The following is a 23047-nucleotide window of genomic DNA, read 5'->3' as shown; positions in this document are numbered from 1 at the left end:
TACCAATTACCTTGCATTTAATTATAATAGCAAGATTGCAAACAAACCATACGACTCACTTGCCACGAGTTCAGTCCCCAACCCTTGGTATGGATTGTTTACGTTACACTTCCTCACCCATACCATCCTACTGTATACCTTCCATATACCACACTCCCTTGCCTTCCCTCACACATACCATCTTTCCCTACAACTTAATTTATCCAATCCACTTTATGACTTCTCGAAACATTTTTTCAGTAGCTTGTTTGTGAAAAGAGTGTTTGAAGAACTAATTCCCTGATGGCCTGCTTTGATTTGAGCCTCTCAACTTGACGAGCCAACACATGGTAAAGCTCTCATGGTAAAACCTGAACTTATAGAAAAGAAAGCTTACCTTATAAGCTGGAGTAGTGAGGAGTCGAAAGCTACTTGATGGGGAGCTATGATACAGAGCAGAGCCCTGTGCCTACTTGAGGAGGTAGAGCTTCCCTAGAGAAGTTTTCCTCTGTGGTATACCTCTGGAGTATTCGTCAAGACTACAGTACTGAACACCTGGTTGGCGAAACATCTACATAGTAAAGATACCAGATGTTGCACATATGTCTAGTTTATCATCTTGTTGGTACAGTATACCATTGGTTAATAAAGGGTAATAATGAGAATCATAGTATTCTCTCCAGTTCAAATTTGTTATTCATAATAAGACCGAGTATTACTTAGGTGGAGAGTCCCCAGTAGTGGTAGTGAGGTGATATGTTACTATCTCATACTGGGGACGGAGAAGCGTCCCCTTTTCTTCCCACTTATCGTATGACAACCCTACGTTACGTTCACAACCATGGCAAGCACAACCACGCCACCCTCAGCCATGCCACACTCAGCCATGCCACTCTCAGCCATGCCACCCTCAGCCATGCCACACTCAGCCATGCCACTCTCAGCCATGCCACCTACAACCATGCAACCCACAACCATGACACCCTCAGCCATGCCACCCTCAGCCATGCCACCCACAGGCAAGCTACCCACAACCATGCCACCCGAAACCATGTCACCCTCAGCCATGCCACCCTCAGCCATGCCACCCACAACAAAGCTACCCTCAATCATGCCATCCTCAGCCATTCCACATACAACCATACAACCCACAACAACGCCACCCACAACCATGCCACCCACAACCATGCCACTCTCAGCTATGCCACCTTCAGCCATGCCACCCACAATCATGCAACTCTCAGCAATGCCACCCACAACCATGCCACCCTCAATCATATCACTCACAACCATGCCACCCTCAACCATACCACCCACAACCATGCCACTCTCAACCATGCCACCCAACCCTACATTCTCTCAGTCATTCCACTCCACCCTGCACCCTCAACCATTCCATTTCCTGTCTCCTTTGTTTCCCTTCTCAATATCTTTCCTTTGGTACTCCTTCATCTTCTTTGTTCCTCCCCACCCATCTCCTTTGCTCCTTCTCCTATCTCTTACTACTTCTCCTCTCCCTCTTTCATTACTCCTTCCATTGTTACTTCTGCTCCTCTCAATTTTCAGATAGCTTGAACCTCCTTCATTCCTCGTATTCTCGTTCCTTCTCTTACACCTTGCTTACTCCACCACCTACTTCCCTGACTCCTCACCTCCCTTATTCCACCACATCGCTTACTCCCCACCTTCCTTACTCCCCCACCTCCCTTACTTCCCCACCTCCCTCACTCTCCCTCACTTCCATCACGCCTTCGAAACTTGACCAATATGCAAATGTTTGAAGTATGCAAAGCCTGCCTCCGAACATTCAACTTCACTTGGCTAACACAAACAACTGTATTAGTTTGAACTTCACGTTCATTACTTGTGAAAAGAAAGACGTAGATTATATCTATTATATAACATATAATATAACATATATATATATATATATATATATATATATATATATATATATATATATATATATATATATATATATATATATATATATATATATATATATATATATATATATATATATATATATATATATATATATATATATATATATATATATATATATATATATATATGCAATAAGATCAAAGTAAACAGGTGATTTCAGAATATGCAAAACAACCACTGTGAAACAATACAGAAATTCCAAGCGCTTTCGTGACTACTCACATTATCAAGGAACTATGAAAGTAAAGCATCCAAGGAAGGTATATAAGGGGTCTGGCCAACACCTCACTATCAGATCCCACAACGGTTAAACACGTGACGCGCGCCGGCCCAACTGGACAGGTCCTTCGCACAACCCACCAACAAACTATTCTACCCAAGAAAATTTAAAAAAATATTATTTGTCCAGTGTATTATTAAATTCTTCCCAAATTATATTAATTATAAATGGATCTAATTTATATAAACCAAAGGAAATATTCATATTATTGTCAAAATTACTTTTCATGAAACAAGATTCAATTATATTCCTGTCGATCATGGACTTGCTTGATACTACTTTCTCAACTTTTTGAAAATCAATTGGATGGTTAAAATCTCTTACATGAATAAATACAGCATTGGAATCTTGTCCAGTTCTAATGCTATATTTATGTTGTTTTAATCTTAGTTCGAGATTTTTACCAGTTTGACCGTAATAAACTTTATCGCAAATTTTACAAGGAATCTTATAGACACATCCATCAGCATTTTGAGGGGAATTCTTTATCGAAAGTTTTTTTTACTGTATCAAGATTTTTTAATACAACTTTAATATTAAAAGTCTTAAGAAAAGAAGGCATATCAACCAAGTTTTCATGGTAAGGGAGAACCAACATATTTTTAATTCAATAAGGCTGGTTGTCCCTTTTTGGATTGTAAAAAGTATTTCTAGCAACTTTAAAAGATTTATCAATTACATTTCTTGGGTATTTTAAATCATTACCTATTTCATAAATTTGGATATTTCTTCATCTATGAACTCAGGACTACAAATTCGTAAAGCTCTCGAAAACATTGATGAGAAAACAGACAGTTTGACTCTATCTTGATGCGAAGAATAATAGTGGACATAGGAACAGTTATTTGTAGGTTTTCTGTAAATTTTAAATTTGAATTCATTATTACCCTTAATAATTAAAACATCTAGAAAAGCGGTTACTAGCCCCTTGCTCCCGGCATTTTAGTCGCCTCTTACAACACGCATGGCTTACGGAGGAAGAATTCTGTTCCACTTCCCCATGGAGATAAGAGGAAATAAACAAGAACAAAAACTAGAAAGAAAATAGCAGAAAACACAGAGGGATGTGTATATATATGCTTGTACATGTATGTGTAGTGTGACCTAAGTGTAAGTAGAAGTAGCAAGACGTACCTGAAATCTTGCATGTTTATGAGACAGAAAAAAGGACACCAGCAATCCTACCATCATGTAAAACAATTACAGGCTTTCGTTTTACACTCACTTGGCAGGACGGTAGTACCTACCTGGGCGGTTGCTGTCTACCAACCTACTATATATATATATATATTTATATATATATATATATATATATATATATATTTTTTATTTTTTTATTATCACACCGGCCGATTCCCACCAAGGCAGGGTGGCCCGAAAAAGAAAAACTTTCACCATCATTCACTCCATCACTGTCTTGCCAGAAGGGTGCTTTACACTACAGTTTTTAAACTGCAACATTAACACCCCTCCTTCAGAGTGCAGGCACTGTACTTCCCATCTCCAGGACTCAAGTCCGGCCTGCCGGTTTCCCTGAATCCCTTCATAAATGTTACTTTGCTCACACTCCAACAGCACGTCAAGTATTAAAAACCATTTGTCTCCATTCACTCCTATCAAACACGCTCACGCATGCCTGCTGGAAGTCCAAGCCCCTCGCACACAAAACCTCCTTTACCCCCTCCCTCCAACCCTTCCTAGGCCGACCCCTACCCCGCCTTCCTTCCACTACAGACTGATACACTCTTGAAGTCATTCTGTTTCGCTCCATTCTCTCTACATGTCCGAACCACCTCAACAACCCTTCCTCAGCCCTCTGGACAACAGTTTTGGTAATCCCGCACCTCCTCCTAACTTCCAAACTACGAATTCTCTGCATTATATTCACACCACACATTGCCCTCAGACATGACATCTCCACTGCCTCCAGCCTTCTCCTCGCTGCAACATTCATCACCCACGCTTCACACCCATATAAGAGCGTTGGTAAAACTATACTCTCATACATTCCCCTCTTTGCCTCCAAGGACAAAGTTCTTTGTCTCCACAGACTCCTAAGTGCACCACTCACTCTTTTTCCCTCATCAATTCTATGATTCACCTCATCTTTCATAGACCCATCCGCTGACACGTCCACTCCCAAATATCTGAATACATTCACCTCCTCCATACTCTCTCCCTCCAATCTGATATTCAATCTTTCATCACCTAATCTTTTTGTTATCCTCATAACCTTACTCTTTCCTGTATTCACCTTTAATTTTCTTCTTTTGCACACCCTACCAAATTCATCCACCAATCTCTGCAACTTCTCTTCAGAATCTCCCAAGAGCACAGTGTCATCAGCAAAGAGCAGCTGTGACAACTCCCACTTTGTGTGTGATTCTTTGTCTTTTAACTCCACGCCTCTTGCCAAGACCCTCGCATTTACTTCTCTTACAACCCCATCTATAAATATATTAAACAACCACGGTGACATCACACATCCTTGTCTAAGGCCTACCTTTACTGGGAAAAAATTTCCTTCTTTCCTACATACTCTAACTTGAGCCTCACTATCCTCGTAAAAACTCTTCACTGCTTTCAGTAACCTACCTCCTACACCATACACTTGCAACATCTGCCACATTGCCCCCCTATCCACCCTGTCATATGCCTTTTCCAAATCCATAAATGCCACAAAGACCTCTTTAGCCTTATCTAAATACTGTTCACTTATATGTTTCACTGTAAACACCTGGTCCACACACCCCCTACCTTTCCTAAAGCCTCCTTGTTCATCTGCTATCCTATTCTCCGTCTTACTCTTAATTCTTTCAATTATAACTCTACCATACACTTTACCAGGTACACTCAACAGACTTATCCCCCTATAATTTTTGCACTCTCTTTTATCCCCTTTGCCTTTATACAAAGGAACTATGCATGCTCTCTGCCAATCCCTAGGTACCTTACCCTCTTCCATACATTTATTAAATAATTGCACCAACCACTCCAAAACTATATCCCCACCTGCTTTTAACATTTCTATCTTTATCCCATCAATCCCGGCTGCCTTACCCCCTTTCATTTTGCCTACTGCCTCACGAACTTCCCCCACACTCACAACTGGCTCTTCCTCACTCCTACAAGATGTTATTCCTCCTTGCCCTATACACGAAATCACAGCTTCCCTATCTTCATCAACATTTAACAATTCCTCAAAATATTCCTTCCATCTTCCCAATACCTCTAACTCTCCATTTAATAACTCTCCTCTCCTATTTTTAACTGACAAATCCATTTGTTCTCTAGGCTTTCTTAACTTGTTAATCTCACTCCAAAACTTTTTCTTATTTTCAACAAAATTTGTTGATAACATCTCACCCACTCTCTCATTTGCTCTCTTTTTACATTGCTTCACCACTCTCTTAACTTCTCTCTTTTTCTCCATATACTCTTCCCTCCTTGCATCACTTCTACTTTGTAAAAACTTCTCATATGCTAACTTTTTCTCCCTTACTACTCTCTTTACATCATCATTCCACCAATCGCTCCTCTTCCCTCCTGCACCCACTTTCCTGTAACCACAAACTTCTGCTGAACACTCTAACACTACATTTTTAAACCTACCCCATACCTCTTCGACCCCATTGCCTATGCTCTCATTAGCCCATCTATCCTCCAATAGCTGTTTATATCTTACCCTAACTGCCTCCTCTTTTAGTTTATAAACCTTCACCTCTCTCTTCCCTGATGCTTCTATTCTCCTTGTATCCCATCTACCTTTTACTCTCAGTGTAGCTACAACTAGAAAGTGATCTGATATATCTGTGGCCCCTCTATAAACATGTACATCCTGAAGTCTACTCAACAGTCTTTTATCTACCAATACATAATCCAACAAACTACTGTCATTTCGCCCTACATCATATCGTGTATACTTATTTATCCTCTTTTTCTTAAAATATGTATTACCTATAACTAAACCCCTTTCTATACAAAGTTCAATCAAAGGGCTCCCATTATCATTTACACCTGGCACCCCAAACTTACCTACCACACCCTCTCTAAAAGTTTCTCCTACTTTAGCATTCAAGTCCCCTACCACAATTACTCTCTCACTTGGTTCAAAGGCTCCTATACATTCACTTAACATCTCCCAAAATCTCTCTCTCTCCTCTGCATTCCTCTCTTCTCCAGGTGCATACACGCTTATTATGACCCACTTCTCGCATCCAACCTTGACTTTAATCCACATAATTCTTGAATTTACACATTCATATTCTCTTTTCTCCTTCCATAACTGATCATTTAACATTACTGCTACCCCTTCCTTTGCTCTAACTCTCTCAGATACTCCAGATTTAATCCCATTTATTTCCCCCCACTGAAACTCTCCTACCCCCTTCAGCTTTGTTTCGCTTAGGGCCAGGACATCCAACTTCTTTTCATTCATAACATCAGCAATCATCTGTTTCTTGTCATCCGCACTACATCCACGCACATTTAAGCAACCCAGTTTTATAAAGTTTTTCTTCTTCTCTTTTTTAGTAATTGTATACAGGAGAAGGGGTTACTAGCCCATTGCTCCCGGCATTTTAGTCGCCTCATACGACACGCATGGCTTACGGAGGAAAGATTCTTTTCCACTTCCCCATGGACAATAGAAGAAATAAAAAAGAACAAGAGCTATTTAGAAAAAGGAGAAAAACCTAGATGTATGTATATATATATATGCATGTGCGTGTCTGTGAAGTGTGACCAAAGTGTAAGTAGGAGTAGCAAGATATCCCTGTTATCTTAGCGTGTTTATGAGACAGAAAAAGAAACCAGCAATATAAATATATATATTTATATATATATATAATATATATATATATATATATATATATATATATATATATATATATATATATATATATATATATATATATATATATATATATATATATATACAGCAGAAGGGAAGTATGCCAGGCATGAGGAGGTCAATGACATCATAAAGAGAAGCCTCGCCACAGCCCATTGCCCAGCTCAACGGGAACCCCAAGTGCAGAGGTCTGACGGAAGTCAAAAGCGTCCTGATGGAGCCACTATGCTACCCTGGAAGGAAGGAAAGCAGATTGCCTGGGACTACACATGTGCCGCCACATTGGCAGACACCTACTTGCCATACTCCGTAGTGGAAGGGGGTGGAGCTGCCAGCCACAGGGAGACCCAGAAGATCCGCAAATATGAAGACCTTCCCCCTTGCTATAACTTCATCCCAATAGGGTCGGAGACCCTTGGAGCATGGGGCAAGTGTGCTCTAAAGTTCCTAATAGAGCTGGGTGAAAAGCTCATCATAGAAACCAAGGACCACAGGGCGACCAGCTTCCTCTTTCAGAGACTCAGTGTTGCAATCCAGAGAGGAAATGCCTGCAGCATTCTGGGCACGCGGCCCACCGCCGGGGAGCTGGACGAAGTATTCGAGATGTAGCCCTGAGTTACCTATGTTGTTTTACTTTCTATCGTATTTTTGTGAATGTTATGTCAATGTATTTTGTCTTTAAATAAAATATACATAAAATATAGGGGTGGTAGGAGAAAATTCTCAAACAGCTTCAGGGAGAACCTTGAGTTTTCCCTGAAGCAAGTTTATTCTTTTCTCTGAGGATGAGGGTCCCTATAACAGTTCTAGAGGTGGTACCTCCCTATATATATATATATATATACATATATATATATATATATATATATATATATATATATATATATATATATATATATATATATATATATATATATATATATATATATATATATATATATATATATATATATATATATATATATATATATATATATATATATATTATTTGGATTTTTCCTGATACAGTTTGAGTGTTGAACTTCCCATACCATCCCATCCTCTCTTTTATAGATTCACAAATAGGTATATTTTATTATGTATTATAGTACATAAGTTTTAAAAAATACATTGATGGTAGCGAGAGATGACATATACATGAGTTTTGAGGGATACATTGCAATTACATATTTCTACGTTTTTGTCAAAGGTTACATTTCAAAAATCTCATCCAGTTCCTGACAGTTAATTAAAAACTTGGATGCGCTCTTTTCCCCTGGGTAGAAGGCCTCTGAGTTTATTGGAACATATGTATAATGATGGGTAAGATCAACGTATTTCCTAGGCTTTAAGGACTCCCTGATACAGACAGCTGCCACTCCTTCGTGCCTGGTCTAGTGCAAACAAGTATCAGCCAGTGTGGATACATATGTGTAGTCCCGCATCACCTGCTTCCTATTTGTCAAGATTTGCAATGTAATTCTATCAGGACGCTTTTTTTGTCACCGGATCAGCATAGTTTGGGTAGTTCCTTTATTCCTGGGCATCTGGCTGTTGCAAGACTCCTCCTGATGATATTATTGCCCTCTTCAAGCCCTGCAATGTTTCTCTAGGATCTACAGCATACATCATACCTCGATTCACCGCTGCAGATACACCCGTGTTCGGCGAAGATGGCGGTTTCAAGCGAAGGGCAACACCACTGCGGATGGTCTGCAAATCGAGGCGAGTGCCAAAGGAGGAATTGGGGACAGCTAACAGAATATTCCTTACATGAGGTGCTCTCACTGCCAGAAGGGGAGCCAAGTACTGTTGAGAACCATATTTTTCAAAATGAGGCCATCACACTGATTGTCTGAAGTTGATGGGCGGAACAGGTCTGGTTGAGGAGCCTTTTAGATTACACCAGAGCCTGGCTCAATCAATGAACTTTTGGTCACGAAACACAACATTGTCCCTAAGATGTTCAGAGCGAATGAATAGTACAAGTTTACCGGATGCCACATATGAAGATAGGAAAACAGGTAGGGTAGGGCAGACACTATTACTTCCTAGTCTGACTGGAAGTGTAGCACGATACCACTGTCCGTCTTCTAGAGTAAGGCTGAGTGCTTCTGTAAATATCAGTCTTTGGAAACGGAACTGTTCATGCAGTATAGGGTTATCATATCAGGATGTACAATGTACATCTTGAGCAATGTTAGCCTTGGTTGACTCAAGCACTTTGTGGGAAGGTACAAGGCATCCTGGGTGTCTAGACTACCCAACCGTTGTTCCATCCTCCTTAAAGCGAACAGTTCTCGCGAACTGCTTCAGAGGCTTATGTTGCAAAAGATGCTCCAAGGAGAATGCTATTTTCGGGGGCAGTGGTTGATGCACCTAGTAGTATGGATTTCACTGCTTGTGCTTGTCAAGTGCTTGTGCTCACATGCGTGCTCATGAGAGCACAAGCACTCGTCTTTATGACAAACTTTTAAGATTCAACTTTCTCCTCGCTCTTTCTGAACCATTACACATGAAAACCATTCTCTGATAATGACAAAAAATGAGAGTGTCGCCCATCGATTTCCGATAACACAAATACAAGAAACTAAATAAATATTACCCATTTACATGTGTTGAAACATAACGATGATAACATCGTTATTTTCTAAAAACAAATAAAAAAAATAATTTTCACTGTCAATAATTTTCACTGACAATAATTTTCACTGTCAATAATTTTCACTCAATAACCTTTACTCAATAATTTTCACTGTCACTAATTAAAATTTAGCATCGAGAAACACATTGCTTAATCCGGGATAATAAAAGGCAGACAGGAACAACTGTTGCTTCTCTGAGACAATTTCTTGTTGAGAGATCTCCAAGTATCCCCAACTGCAAATGGTGTATTATTATTTTCGAAAATTATCCCCATATTTCCCTGGCTTTCACAGTGTAGGATATTTAAGATAAACCGTGCATGGTTTTGGAACTTCATGAACAACATTGAACGGTTCTGGAAGTTGAAAAATATTTCACAGTTTGGAAAACCGAAGAACATTCCTTCGCCACCCCTAGTTTCAGGAGTTTAAGAACTTTCAGGGGGTTGAACATAGAAGAACATCTGCTGATGATCGGAAATTGTTATGATTTCAGAGGCAGACACGGGATTCAGGACTGCAGACAGCAGACAAATAAACTAACCTATCCTTTTGAAAACCAGATATGTGATGGAAGGTTGCAGAGAGCAGACATGATGTTTCCAGTGAAATAATGTTGTTATTTATCCATCCCTAATTAATTATAGACGTTAAATGTTATAGTGTGTGTGTGTGTGTGTGTGTGTGTGTGTGTGTGTGTGTGTGTGTGTGTGTGTGTGTGTGTGTGTGTATGTGGGAGTCACATCCTTATGTTTGCACTGTCTCTGTGCGCTAAATTACTGTCAGTGATTTGCCCTGTTCGTACATTTATTTAGCAGGTATGTTAGTGTATATGTTAGTTTGGCCTTAACGCCTGCGCACACACTCACTTATGTGTGTGTCGACCTAGCATGTGGTACCACTACCACTTCACTTCCCAGCTTCTTTTCCTTACTAAATGTTAAGTGCTCTATGTATTATATTCATCTCCAAAATAAGGTTTATGACCCCCAGCCACCAGTGATGCGGGAACAGATGCCAGTCTCACATGCAACCACAAAAAGTTGTTTTTTGCACTACGTATGGCAGAGGTGCCATGTGGGATCCTGGCTCAGTTGGGTTGCACGATGATTCTCATTGTGATGGCACTCCTGGCCCCTTGCTTCCCCTTTCTTTCTTCTTGTCTTTATTCGTTATATTCACATTAACTGTGCTTCAAATTCTGCTCTAGGATTTCACTATGCTATCAGGTGAATAGTCACAACTCTTACTGAACACGTTCGTTTCAGGAAAAGCACCAGAGTCCCGAGAATACTGAATATTTTCCCATTTCCCCCTTTTCCCTTTTCTTTCCCCCCACTCTATGATTGTTTTATTATTCACTAACTCATGTATCCTTATCTCTTATCTCTCTGCTTGGGTCACACTTACTCTGGTTGAATTTGCTGATATCGGTAATATCCCTGTGATTCATCTGAGTCTTCAACTTGCAGCTGTGATCCCTTGTTGCTGTGTCCCATCTCTGTAACATACTGTCACTTAGGAAGGATTGAAAAAAATACAAATTTTAGAGATGCAAGCTACACTTTTCAGACATTATTTGTATGGTTACAACAAACTTCTGTGCTAAATTTCAGACCATTTCATGCCAATTTACCCTGCAGCATCGCGATCGACTTTTCGTCAAATTATACACCACTGAAAGCAACTAGTTATAATTTATTGGTTGTCAGGATAATAATCAAGTGTGCATGGTTTATATCATTTTTGGTTGTGAAGATTGTATAATCAAATGTACATGGATTATATCAATCATCAACTATTTAATTGTAAATATAACGTGAAATCTTTCTTGGAGAGGAACTTGCGCATCACATTCCTGATGTATCCATCTATTGCCTTCCGTCCAGTCACTTCAGTACAAGCTTCAGTCATCAGTTTTATTCCTCTCCCAACAGCTCGAGTGTTGTTTGGCCACTTGGGCACCTCCAGTGCAGTCTCAGTAATTTTCAGATCCTGTTGATCTGATAGAGAAGCAGTGACGGGAGGCTCGATTTTGTGTTCAGTCTTCCAGACAATCATGGAATGATAGTTCTTTGCTTGCTACTTTACTCTGGGAATCACTACTTTTCTTGAGTTAACAATAGGAGCCACATTGTCATTCTCTTCATCTTCACTGTCATCCTCATCATCAGTGCAGATTAACAAGTCCTCGTCAACAGCATCAGCAGAATCTTCTCCATCCTCATCAGAGCTCTCAGTACTTTCCACTGTCTGTTGATTCTCCTCTCTAATTTTTCTTATCATTGAGACAGCTTTGTCTCTCACAGTCATGTCTTCATCAGCACAAATACCAAGAAGCAGTTGATCTGGGTGATCAAAGTAGGAAATTCTTTGGACAGTCTTCTTTACTATCTTCTTTTCTTCACTGTTCAGATGTCTCATAAACTGCAGTGACTGGAAGACGTTTTTTGGACCTGTATTACATAAGGGTAAAGCTTGATGTAGAACCACATTGGAACACTGAACTTTAAAATCATAATGATGGCTGGGTCTTTATGTTGCCACATACAGCCTAAGGATCCTATTCCATGAAGTATTCCACCTTTGACACACACGTTGGAGCTGGTTCAAGAGCAGCCAAGTCATCATCAACCACACCTGTTATCACTCCTTTGCACATCCTATACAAGTATTTTTGGTCCCAGGACAGATTCTCTGCCACCTTGCAATTCAGAGCAGGGAAATCAGTGAAACTGACTGGCTGGAAAGCAACAACTGGCAGCTCAGACAGAGGATATTCGATTTGCTTAACACTGGGATTTCTCCAATGCTCAGAACCACTTGGCTTACCGTCATAGTGGTAGAAAACAGCCTGGAATGGCAGCTCATTTCCATGAAGTTGACAGATGAAATAACGGACTGGATGACCAAGCAACATTTCAAGGTGATGAACGACTCCATTGTCAGCTCCGATATTTACGTTGGTTCCATCACAACCAAAATATACAACAGGCTGCTGAGTTAGTTTCTGTTCCACCAGAAATGTATAGATAGTCTTCGCAATCTCCTTTCCACGGCCTGACCTGGGAGTCACATGAGTGAGATATTCAGTGTTGGGCTCCACCATGATGACGTAATGATCTTTCACCAGTATCTTTGGACTCCATTTCTTGGTCTTCTCATTCTTTGTCATTACACGAGTAATACAGTGATGTGATATTTTCCAAGTTTGCTAGCTCATTTTCTTGCCTATCCATTTGGTATTTGTGTCTGGCATCTCGGTAGTTCTGTGGTCCAATAACTTGATTTTTGTCATCCTTGGTGATAATGCCATAGTCCATTAAGGTGGCGGTAGCAATGGCAGCTCCAGCATAATCACTGATCAAGTATCGGTCACATGTGGCTGCCAGTGTGGGGAGTCTTGTTCTGTTCTGCTGTGAGCTGCTGGCGGTCACACCACTCAAGACATAGTCAGCATCAGTATCAACAGAAGGGTTATCTCTGGCATCATTTAAGTTATTGTCAGAATCAGAAACTTCTCCAGTTGCCGGTTCACTCTGTCTTTCCTCCAGCTGCTTCTTGGTTCTGGCTGCATCCTGCTCCTCTTTTACCGTCACTCTATCCCACATCTTTGTTAAGGTCATGTCAACATAGACGATTTATATTTTCCTATCGCCTCTCTGGTCAAGGAGGAACTGTACCTCACGTTTAGGAACTTTCACATCACAATTACAGGCCAGGTGGTATCCGTCATACTCCTTTATTTTGCAGCCTACATCTTGACAGGAGACAGCACGACAGAAACAACTACATATATCAAACAACTCGTTTATTTCTTCCTGAAATGTGCCTTTTTTTTGAGACATTTTTGTTCTTTTTAAGTTTTATTCCTCTACTGTACAATTTTCTAAGTCTTTCCTCAATAGTTTTCTGGCTGAGAATAGGAATAGTCTTTCTGTCTCCAATTAATTTCTGCCATAGTTCAGAATAATCCTTTGCTATTATCTTGATAATCACTGAAACATCAGTAAACTTTCCTTCGTCACATTTACATCACCAGCAGTTACTGAACATATATCGCCTTTGTACGGAAGTTTGTTCACTGGAAGAACACTGTCATGGCCAGACAATACATGTTCTGTGGCTTTCCTCGTTGACATTGTAGTCATCTCTGTAGTAAAGTATATAAGTAATCAGAGTATCAGAAGAGAGAGAAAGTTAGTTAATGTTTATAAATACTGCAGAGTACATAGATATAGTACATAAAACACTGCGCTGCGCTACTCACTAATACAGACATATTCCAAAATTTCAATCACAAATACTGTAGGCTAAACCTCAACCAATCAACTTCATATTTAGCACTGAATCTAAGATGTGTATAAGGAACAGTGTCCTGAAGAGTGCAGCTTTAACCAAAATTTCTATGCTCTCTACTGTGTCCCTATCTACATTGTCAATTCTTCACAGTATTTAATATATCGTTATCATGTCCCCCATCTCTCCTGTCCTCCAGTGTCGTCAGGTCGATTTCTCTTAACCTCTCCTCGCAGGATATACTACTTGGCTTCGGGACTAATATTGTTGCAAACCTTCGTGCTTTCTCGAATATCTTGACGTGCTTGACCAGGTGAGGGTTCCATACTGGTGCTGTATACTCCAATATCGGCCTGACGTACACGGTGTACAGAGTCTCTAACGATTCCTTACTAAGGTGTCGAAACGCTATTCTTACGTTTGCAAGGCGTGCATAAGCTGCTACAGTTATTTGGTGAATGTGTTCCTAAGGAGATATGCTCGGTATTATACTCACCCCAAAATCCTTTTCCTTGAGTGAGGTTTGCAGTCTTTGGCCCCCTAGCCTGTATTTTGTCTGTGGTCTTCTTTGATCTTCCCAGTCTTTATGACTTTGCACTCGGGGGGGTTAAAGTCCAAGAGCCAGTTGTTGGACCAGGCATGCAGCCTGTCCAGATCCTTTTGTCCTTTTGTACTCCTACCTGATCCTCATTCACTTGAATTCTCTGCATTAGCTTTACGTCGCCTGCAAACAGGGACACCTCTGAATCTATCCTTTCCGTCATGCCATTCACTTATACCAGAAACAGCACAGCCCCTAATACTGGCCCTTTTGAAACCCCGCTCGTCGTAGGTGCTCACTCTGTCGCCTCGTCACGTATCATCATTCGTCGTTTCTTTCCTGTCAGGAATTCTCTGATCCATTGCAGTACTTTTCCTGCTTTTCCTGCCAACTTCTCTAGTTTTTGTACTAATCTCTCGTGCGAAACTGTGTCGAAAAATTTCTTACATTCCAAGGAAATGCTGTCTAACCACCCCTCTCTCTCCTGTCTTACTTCCGTCACCTTGTCGTAAAACTCCAGTAGGTTTGTGACAGACTCTACCCTTCCTGAAACAGTGCTCATTATCGTGTATAATTTTCCCCTGCTAAGCTTCTCCATGACTTTGCATACTATATGTGTCAGTGACATTGATCTGTAGTTTAATGTTCTTTGTCTGTCTCCTTTCTTAAACATCGGGACTATATTTGCTGTCTTTCACACCCCAGGTAGTTGCCTTGTTTCGATAGATGTCGTGAAGATTGTTGTTAGTGGCATACACAGTACCTCTGCTCCCTCTCTCAGGATCCACGGAGACATGTGTGGTTCCACTGCCTTTGAGATATCTAGTTCACTTAGCATTTTTTTTTCTTCCTCCTCGGTTGTGTATAGTGTGTTCAGCACTTGTTGATGTACTCTACCATTCCGGTTTGCTGGAGTCTTTTGTGTCTCCACTGAAAATAAATCACGTGTTAAGCTCTTCACATACTTCCTGGTCGTTTTGTGTGAACTCCCTTCCCTTCTTCCTGTTTACCTGGTCCTTGACTGTTGTTTTCCTCCTGTGGCTGTACAATAGCTCTTGGTCAGATTTGGTTTTCGATGTTATGTCATTCTCATATTGCTGCTGGGCCACCATCCTCATCCATACATATTTATTTCTAGCTCTTCGGCTATTCTCCTTATTTTCCTGGGGTCTTCGCTTTCTTGTTTGTGTGTGTGTGTGTGTGTGTGTGTGTGTGTGTGTGTGTGTGTGTGTGTGTGTGTGTGTGTATGTGTTTTGTGTACGTCGCTTGTATATATGTGTATCTATATGTGCATGTGTATATACACCTGAATTAAGCATATATGTTTATAAATATGTGTACATATGTTTGTATATATATATATATATATATATATATATATATATATATATATATATATATATATATATGTATATATATATATTTATATATATATATATATATATATATATATATATATATATATATATATATATACATATATATATATATATATATATATATATATATATATATATGCAAAACAACCACTCTGAAAGAATAGAGAAATTCCAAGCGCTTTCGTGACTACTCACATTATCAAGGAACTATGATAATGTGAGTAGTCACGGAAGCGCTTGGAATTTCTCTATTCTTTCAGAGTGGTTGTTTTGCATATTCTGAAATCATTTGTTTACTGTGATCTTATTGCATATATATATATATATATATATATATATATATATATATATATATATATATATATATATATATATATATATATATATATATATATATATATATATATATATATATATATATATATATATATATATATATATATGAGTGTGTATTTGTGATCTCTGTGGAATTCATGGTTAGTATTTAAGTTGAATCCTGTCCACCTCTGTTTGGGTTAACCTATATTTATTGGCTTTTGCTTAGTACAGCTGAAATAGATTTTGTTTCATGATGCTGAGGCTGGTTGTGTGACGAGGTTAGTCTCACAATCACTTTGCAGTGTTATTATATATTAAAGTATTTACGATGTTACTTATATTAAAGTGATTCACAATTCTTTGGTTTTTCCCCATTTCTTTTTGCGCTGTCTCCTATGCATAATTGCTGTTGCTTCCTCTCTGTGATGATGGAGATACCCGTTTAAATATTCTCCTTGATACGCTATAGGCTATCTTTTGAGATGGTAATTTACAAAATACAGAGATTCCAGTTCTGCTGAAAGGAAACCTTGGAAGCTCCCTTAGCTAATGATCACCTTATCGAATACTGGATGAGGTCCTCTCTGCTTTACTGATGTGTCTCAGTTCAGGCTGAGAGGTTTCCGCACTATATATGTAAACCATCATGTGTGACGGTATATGAGCTAAACTAGGGTTGTTTTCACTATGTAAGTCTCGTACAGAACTGGATAGCAGCACACTGATGATGTTGCCTATTTTGATCACAAAATCTCCCTCCCTTTCCCTTCTTCCTTTACTCCTACACCTCTCTCACTCTCTCCCTTCCTTCACTCCCCACCTTCCTTCACTCCCTTATCTTTCTTCACTCCCTCACCTTCCTCTGCTCCTGCATGTCTCTCACTTACCCTACCTACCTCACTCCCCACCTCCCTCACTTCCCCAGTCCCTCACAAACCCTCCATCTTCCTCCTTGCCTGCCACTTGCCACGTAATTTCCTCAGCCTTCAGCTGCACACAATGCCAACCTGATGGAGAGACTGAGAGAACAAGTAAGCTGTGGGTAGGCAAAAGAAGAGTCAGCACTTCTTGACCCACGGGAGAACACGGGAGAGAAGTCTTTCTTCTATAGTAAGTGTGACTATCCACGTGAACAGAGACTGAAAAACACATTGAAGCTGTCAGTATGAGTGTGATGTATCGAAAATGCTTCATAACAATTGCTACCACTCCTTTTAGAAAGTGAGTGTTAGTTTGAGCTTGAAAGTGAGTGTAAGTGTAAGTTTAAGTGTAAGTACGAGAGGTAGTAATATGTTATGATAGTCACACTGGTCTCGCTGGCGTTATCGAGTCGAAATGATATGTATTTCTCTCACCGTGGAAAAATTTCTATGATCTCAAACCCTACAGTGTAGTGCCACGATGCCGGTGACAAGCTCCTCATTCAAAGAACTGGAGTTACCCTCTCCATCATTTGATCAAATTACCTCCCATAATCCAGGAGATGCTTTAGCGTTTCCATCGAGTACACACTAACAAAATTTCACTTTTGTCGTGTCCCTGGGAAATAAGCATCATTTCCCAATTCTTTATAACTAAACAAAATTTATAAAAGCAATTTTGATCCCAGAACTTTGCTATTGTGGTCAGGACACTTCTGGAGCACTTTCAAGAAAGTCTAATGTAAAAATATTATGTTCTAGGGTTTTGCTTGGCAAATATAAAAACAGGGACTCACAAACCAGCATTCAGTTCAGCTCTGACTACCTGAGAAGACACATCAGAAGAAGTGAAATGGCATCAAGAGGCTGCAATCATTCTCCAGATGCATTCTGCTACGTATATGATCATACACAACGTATGATCAATTCATTAAGACAAGAGCAAAGACGTTCCCCGTAACAGCAGATAAAAATATGTGTGAAGGCTACAAAGTATATTTCATCATGCCAGTTGTGGACCAAGACAAGACCTGGGCGCCTCATGTTGCTTGTCAACATTGTAAGAAAACATTGGAAGGTAAGAAACTCATTAGTTATATGAAGGGTAAAATCTTGAATAGGAACATTTTTAAATGAAATATATGTAACAGAAACTAATTATTTTCTTTAATAGGATGGTATAGAGGAGAAAAAAAGAGCCATGAAGTTTGTTGTTCCTAGAATATTGTGTGAACCCATGAAGTTTGTTGTTCCTAGAATATTGTGTGAACCCATGAAGTTTGTTGTTCCTAGAATATTGTGTGAACCCATGAAGTTTGTTCTTCCTAGAATATTGTGTGAACCCATGAAGTTTGTTCTTCCTAGAATATTGTGTGAACCCACTGATCACTCAACCAACTGCTGTTTCTGCCTGGTGGATCCTTCCAAACTCCGAACTGGGAAAAACGCACCTGCTATTTCTTATCCAGACCTTCCATCTTCTACTGCACCAATACCTCACAGTGATGATCTTCCTGTACCTACACTTCCAGAAAGAAGTCAACTGTCAGAAGAATAAAGCAGCAAATCAGAAAATGATAATCACAGTGAACAAGACTGCGATCTCACAGATGCAGCTGTTGGGAGGAATCCTTATTACCCAAACCAAACAGACCTCAGTGACCTTATCAGAGATCTTGGTCTGACAAAGTCAAATGCTAAGCTTTTGATTTCAAGGCTCAAGAAGTGGGACTTGGTGGATGAAAGTGTACAAGTGACAAGCCAAAGAAAACGTCACCAACAATTCTCAAGCTTCTTCACTAATGAAGACAAGTTGTGTTACTGTAATGATGTATCAGGCCTGTTTGATTCAGTTGGAATTGCCTGCAATCCAGATGAGTAGAGACTCTTCATTGACAGCTCCTCCAGAACTCTAAAAGCTGTACTTCCACACAATGGGAACAAGTATCCATCTCTTCCCTTGGCTCATTCAGTGCATCTTAAGGAGGACTACAACAGTGTCAAACTTCTACTGGAAGCTTTGAACTATGATAATTATAGCTGGGAGGTTATTGGAGACTTCAAAATGGTGACATTTTTGATGGGATTCCAGGGAGGTTTTACCAAGTTTCTATATTATCTCTGTCATTGGAATAGCAGAGACAGAGCAGCACATTACCAGAAGAAGCACTGATCTCAAAGGATTGAGTTCATAGTAGGAGAACGTGTAGCGCATGCTACACGACAAGGTATTGGTCCAGTGTGGGTAGATTGGTAAAGCACTGCGTACCTTGTCCTAAGGTTCGTAGGTTCGAGTCTCCTTCAGCCAGAGATCAGTGTTTGTGTATATTTCGCATGCTCTCGCGAATTCCTTGCATATATATATATATATATATATATATATATATATATATATATATATATATATATATATATATATATATATATATTTGAGCAGAGATCCGATTATTTAGGGTGTTCCAGTCATAAATTTTCAGACTAGGGGGATTTTTGACATGTAAAATGACGAATGTGGAGCAGGGTCCAAAATTATACAAGCATTTTTTTTTTTGCTACAGTGGAAAGGGCGCGAGGAAATGATAGGAAAACAGCAGTGCTGTTTCAATTGAAGGAGGGAGCATGGGGCAGGTTGTATTAGGAGGAATGAGAGGGTGTGTGAAGGAGTGGTAGTGTGTGAGGCGGGTGTTGTGAGAATAGGGTGTTGGTAGTGAGATGTGATGGGTCGTTTTAGGGTGATGTGAGGGTGATAGGTGAATGTGGTGAGAAAGTGATAGGTGAGGGTGGTGTGACGGATAGGCGGTATGAGCGAAAAGTGAGAGAAAACGAGCTATGAAAGGTATGCAGGTGACAAAATTTATATACAACATCAGGGCTGAGGTAGGGATTGGGTCCGGTTATCATTGTTAGGTAAAAGGAAAACTGTGTTACTAATGCGTTATTTTACGGAGGCAACGTTTCGCTTTTCAGAATCTTGACGCTTAATCGCATATAATAAATACTTATTGTCTTGTATGACTGTATTCTCCACCCAAACGGATTCATTAAACAATTTGAATGCTCCTTGTGTGATGTAATATACAAAAGCGTTCGCCGACCTCTGCTCTAGATAAATGCACTCCATCCCTGGCATGTATATCATTCCTACCACAGAAAGTGGTTCCAGTTGTCAGTGAATTATTCATCCAGCAATTAATATAATTGTTCTGGCTACCCATTCATTTCCATCTTTTCTGTTGCGAAATGCAACATTTTACAGGGTTCCTATTTTCTTCCTAATTATTCTTATTAATGTCCTATAAATGGCAAGCAGGTTCTCACTTCTGTGCTTGCCAACATCATTCCCTTCAGTACTAGGGTACAAAATTGGGCTGATCCTTTAATCTGTCATAATTTCCTAGTGGGTTAATGATATTCTTAATCCCAGTCTCAAGAAAACCCAGCCTCTGCCTCTGTTTCCCATCCTTCACACAAAACAGCCCTGTCCATAAAATTTCATCTACGAATCACCCACTAAACCAATATTCTTACCTTCACTGGTAATTTTTGTTGTGCCGTTCTCGATGGCTGATCAGTATTCATTAAGAAAAAACAAGGAGCGAATTACTGGTCTCAACATCCATGCCTTGAGATTTTTCATTTTCCGGTTTATAGTTTTCCTGTGTACCAGTTTAAAGTTCATAGACTGCCTTTGTTCCGACTGATCTCCTGTTCCTTGTTCAGAGGATGAAGCTGCTCTTTTCAAACGCCGTCTCTAATTTCCAGCTTCCTCCAGCTTTGCCTTCACCTGGAGGTATAGCTTCTCAACACTCATAGACGCCATTTTTCACTAGCGCCACTTTTCAGGACGAGGATCAGCTGATTACTGAAGGTGTCTCGTGTTACGTTACTGTCACCACTAAGGTGCCTGTGTTATGGACACAGTCACTCTCATGGTGCCTAAGTTATCATACACTCACCACCAAGGTACCTTTGTAATCCCACAATCACCTCCAAGATGCGTGAATTATCACACAATCATCAAGGTGACTGTTATCAGGAAATCATCATCAAGGTGACTGTTATCAGACAATCATCATCAAGGTGACTGTTACAGACAATCATCATCAAGGTGACTGTTATCAGACAATCATCATCAAGGTGACTGCTATCAGACAATCATCATCAAGGTGACTGTTATCAGACAATCATCATCAAGGTGACTGTTATCAGACAATCATCATCAAGGTGACTGTTATCAGACAATCATCATCAAGGTGACTGTTATCAGACAATCATCATCAAGGTGACTGTTATCAGACAATCATCATCAAGGTGACTGTTATCAGACAATCATCATCAAGGTGACTGTTATCAGACAATCATCATCAAGGTGACTGTTATCAGACAATCATCATCAAGGTGATTGTGTTTCAGGTACATTAACTTGACAGTCATGAATCCATTAACTTGACAGTCATGAATCCATTAACTTGACAGTCATGAATCCATTACCTTGACAGTCATGAATCCATTAACTTGACAGTCCTGAATCCATTAACTTGACAGTCATGAATCCATTAACTTGACAGTCCTGAATCCATTAACTTGACAGTCATGAATCCATTAACTTGACAGTCATGAATCCATTAACTTGACAGTCCTGAATCCATTAACTTGACAGTCCTGAATCCATTAACTTGACAATCCTGAATCCATTAACTTGACAATCCTGAATCCATTAACTTGACAGTCCTGAATCCATTAACTTGACAGTCCTGAATCCATTAACTTGACAGTCCTGAATCCATTAACTTGACAGTCATGAATCCATTAACTTGACAGTCATGAATCCATTAACTTGACAGTCCTGAATCCATTAACTTGACAGTCCTGAATCCATTAACTTGACAGTCCTGAATCCATTAACTTGACAGTCCTGAATCCATTAACTTGACAGTCCTGAATCCATTAACTTGACAGTCCTGAATCCATTAACTTGACAGTCCTGTATCCGTTAATTTGACAGTCGTAAATTTATTAACTTAACTCCTGCATCTGTTATCTTGACTGTTTGAAGTTGTTTACACTAGACTTCACTAGACTGTGGTTGCAGGCGTCGAATCATAGCTCCTGGCCCAGCCTCTTCGCTGGTCGCTACTAGGTCCGCTCTCTCCCTGTTCCATGAGCTTTATCATACCTCTTCTTCAAGATGTATGTGGATCCTGCCTCAACTACCTCACTCTCCACATTGTTCCACTTCCTGACAACTGTATGACTGAAGAAATACTTCCTAACATTCCTGTGACTCATCTGAGTCTTTAACTTCCAGTTGTGACCCCTTGTTGCTGTGTTCCATCTATGAAACATTCTGTTCCTATCCACCTTGTCAATTCCTCTCAGCATTTTATTCTTCACACTTATTCGTTATTCCGTCTGCGTTGGTGTACCATACCTTCAGCTTCTTTTCCAAAGCTGTTTTCTCTGGGGTTTGTTGGGGCTGGGGAGTTTGAGACCTGGCAGGGTGTGATGGGAGGATGATGTGTAGGTTGGGTTTGTGCTGGGGTTGGGGGAGTGAGTGTGGTTAGTTTTGGGTTAATATGTTTGGTTGTGGGGTTCTGTGGGTGGTTGTCCTTGCTGCTCCTCCCGACACTGGTTGTTCCCACCTGACTCTAACCTTGTCTCTCTCTCTTTCATGCCCTTTTCGTCTTTGTATTCCCTCAGTTTCTGTCACTCTGTTCTCGTTATGTCGTGGTTTAGGTACACCAACTGGTATTTTGTTGTTTCCTTTAGCCAAGGTTTCTGCTGTATGATCAGTTTGACTGGCCTATTTCTTTCCCTCGAGTATTCCCCAGTTCTCCGAAAATTTAACAGCTCTTGTATGTCCTCCACTCCTGTTTGATATTTTCAATATCTTCTCCCTGTCGTCTTT

Source organism: Cherax quadricarinatus, chromosome 54 (genome assembly GCF_038502225.1).
Source record: "Cherax quadricarinatus isolate ZL_2023a chromosome 54, ASM3850222v1, whole genome shotgun sequence".
Lineage (NCBI taxonomy): Eukaryota > Metazoa > Arthropoda > Malacostraca > Decapoda > Parastacidae > Cherax > Cherax quadricarinatus.
This window is presented reverse-complemented; position numbering follows the sequence as displayed.